The 3,554-nt window shown below is 42.9% G+C and overlaps 1 pseudogene; it reads left to right on the forward strand.

The window, feature by feature from the left end:
- Positions 1-1,730: 1,730 nt before the first annotated feature.
- LOC122025946 lies at positions 1,731-1,802 on the forward strand (annotated as a pseudogene).
- The last annotated feature ends 1,752 nt before the right edge of the window (positions 1,803-3,554 follow it).

Genomic DNA, 3,554 nt, shown 5'->3' on the forward strand with positions numbered 1-3,554 from the left:
ATCTTCCTCCATATCCAAGATAATGAAATATGTGGGAATGATACATCCACCCACTTCTACTGGCACGTCTTCCACTATTCCTATTGGGTATCTGCATGAATGGTCAGCTAATTGCAGTGCCATAGTGGTCAGTTTAATGTTCTAGAGGCCCATATTCTTACATAAAGAGTACGGAAGTCTGCTAATGCTGGCCCCCAAGTCGCAGAAAGCTCTCGATATGAGTTCAGAACTAATTTTGCATGGTATATAGAAACTTCCTGGATCCTGAAGCTTTGGTGGAGAATTTGCCATAAGGAGAGTGCTACAATTCTCTGTTAATGCCACGGTCTCGAAGTCGCCCTTCTGCCTTCTATTGGATAAAATACCTTTCAAGAACTTTATGAACTTCGGCATTTGGTGCAGTGCATCTATCAGTAGTACTTCTATGCAAATTTCCTTGATCTTCTTCAGGAATCGGTTGAACTCTTCATCCTTCTAGGAGGTTATCAGTTTCTGAGGGAAAGGAATCGTCTGACTCTGTGGGGGAACTTGAAGAGTTCCTTTAACCTTTTTAGTAGCCTCCTCTCCATCCCTGTTTTGAGTCTGATTGGGCATTAGGAGAGATGGCTCCTTCTCTGAGTCAGGTTCCTTCTGAGTAATGGTTTGGGGGCCTCCCACAATACATCTGCTCCTCAGCTCAATTCGATTGCAATGTTCCACTGGATTTATATCTGGCTTCCCTGGAAATGTTCCCTATGCTCTTGAGATGGATTGGGATATTTGGCTCTTGCATCTTTTGATGCTTCTCAGAATTTTCCATTCTTTGAGTTAACAGTTTGATCTCATTCTTCATCTCCTTTTGCTCTGAGAGAGTTTCTTCAAGCATCTTTTCAATTATGGACAATTGTGAAGGTTGCTGTTGAAAATTTTGTTGTCCAGATGAGTAGTTCTGTTGCCCAGGTGAATAGCTCTGTTGTCCAGGTTGATAGCTTTGTTGTCTAGGTTGATAGCTTTGTTTTGCTGGCCCTTGATCCTAATTGTTCCGGTATGAGAAGTTTGGGTGATTCCTCCAACCTGGATTGTATGTATTGGAGTACGGATTATTTTGCCTTTGGTTGTAGCTGACTATTGCATCACACTACTCAAGTTGGTTTATCTGTGCTTGTATTGGCCCTAGGGGGCAAGTATCTTGAGCATGATCCGTACTTCTGTAAGTTTCGCAAACACAAACTATCACATTGGTTGTGTTGTTGTTGTTTCCCATGGCCTCAAACTTTTTGGTCAGAGGGTCCAGCTTTACAGACATGAGAGTGACTGCATCCACATCGAATTTCCCTAACGCTTTTATTGGATTCCCTGAGAAAGAACCACCAGATCTTTCTGATGCCCACTGATGGTGATTCTACACCACATTCTCTATGATCTTTTTAGCTTCATCAAGGTCCCCAGGGCGTAGCACAGATGGGGAGTGCATGGTTCTGTGGCTGAAAGGTCCAGGGGTCGATCCCCGGGGTGTCACTGCCTGGGGTTAACGTCTCCGCTATGCACTTTCCACCTGTGTACCTGCATTTACCTCCCTCCATATCCATGGAACCGGCTCTAGGGGGGCCGCTGATGTGGCGGTTCCACTTTTTTTTTTAGCTTCATCAAGGCTCTTGTTCATTAGTGCTCCTCCTACTGCAGAATCGAGGGATACCTTCATGTGATAGTTGATTCCATTGTAGAAGGTGTGTAGAACCAACCATTTCTCAAGGCCATGATGGGGGCACTGTCTCAGCATACTCTTGAATCTGTCCCAGGCTTCAAATAATGAATCTGAGTCCACCTGTTTGAAGCTTGCAATCAAGTTCCTCATGTGGGCAGTTTTGCTCGGTGGATAGAATTTGTCCAGGAATTTCTACTCACACTGCTCCCAAGATGTAATGTTGTTTGCTGGAAGGGAATTTAGCCACTGTTTGGCTCTGTCTTTCAGGGAGAATCTGAAGAGCAATAACCCTACTGATTCTGGAGGGACTCCATTCACTTTCATGGTGTCGTAGATCTCGTAGAAAAGCTCCAAGTGGTGGTTTGGATCATCATGCGGTCCTCCTACGAATTGATTCTGCTGAACCATGTGAATTACTGCAGGCTTGATCTCAAAGTTGTTAGCTTCGATTAGCGGTCGAGTGATGCTAGACCGAACCCCTCGTAAATAAGGTGTTGCATAATCCTTCAGCAATTTATCAGCCATCTCTGAAGATTCTTGTGCTGCTTGAAATACCTTCTGTAAGTTTCTTCTTCTCAGGAAAGTCCTATCAATCTCTAGATCGAATAGTAGAAGCTGTCATGAAAGATTAACTCTTCGCATACAAAAATAAAATATGAACTATAGCAAAAAAAATATGAAATGATATTATTTTTGGTGTTTTTAATAAAAACACAGAAAGTAAAGAAAAATAAGAATGCAAACTAAAGGAACGATAAAGGAAAAGAAAACAAAGTCTAGTCTAATATAGTATAACTATCACCAATGTTATAGACGCAGACCCCAACAACGGTGCCAAAAACTTGTTATGATTCCGCAAGTGCACGGATTCATCGTCAGTAATATAAAAGATTGTCGAACTCATAAGGACTAGTTATAAGCACTAGTGATGGTACACTTAGGATTAGCTACACTATCGATGGATGTAAGTAATCTAAGTAAAGAGATTAGAAAGCGGGGGATGAGAACTAGCAACGAGAAGAAATCAACCTGGTTAATGAAGAATTCTAGGAGTTCGGTTTCATTGTAGTGGTATTGATGTGTCTCATAATATCCTATACTCATTGTCCATGGACATGCGTTCGCCGGAAGCTAAAGCAACTATCCTTGAGCAGCAAACAAAGATGATCCCTATGAAATCCTGTTACGGTTAACCCCTGTCATTAGGGCACCTCGGTAGATCACAAGGACGCGACTCTTATTGATGTTATCAAAGATAGAATTAAGAAGCTTAGTTTGGTCTCTTACTTCCTTGTGGAGGCGTCACCTCCCCTTTTAAAGAAGTACCCTAGATGTCCGTGAATGGGTTACCCCTGTCACTAGGACCCCTCAGGTGTATGATCTAAGGTATTCCCTCTACGAGGTTGGCAATCCCTACACAATCAATCAACACGACAAAGAGATCGAGTAATCGAAACAAAGCAAGCGAATTCATCCAATGAATATAAACGTAATATGAGTTTTACATCAAGACCAATCCACAATTACTCCCTCATCCTAGAACAAGGACTGTACTCCATACACGCTGGAGAAAAACCCAAAGACATAGTAAATCTAAACATACAATCCTCAAAAGTAATGAGAGAAAGAAGAAGTATGCTTATCCAATGATGATGAGTGATCTTTGGATCCAACCCTTTGCTTCTGGAGTTGATGTGGTGATGAAAGGTCATTGGATCGATGTCCTGGACGACGTGGAACAACACCAAATTGATTCTCCTCTTGTTGGCTCGCCTCCCGGCTCTCCCCTCCAAGGAAAAGGGGTTAAAACCCCTTTTATAGGCTAGGGTGCGGCGCGGCAGCACGACCGTGCAAGGATGGCACGACCGTG

The sequence above is a fragment of the Zingiber officinale genome, chromosome 9B (assembly GCF_018446385.1).
Source record: "Zingiber officinale cultivar Zhangliang chromosome 9B, Zo_v1.1, whole genome shotgun sequence".
Lineage (NCBI taxonomy): Eukaryota > Viridiplantae > Streptophyta > Magnoliopsida > Zingiberales > Zingiberaceae > Zingiber > Zingiber officinale.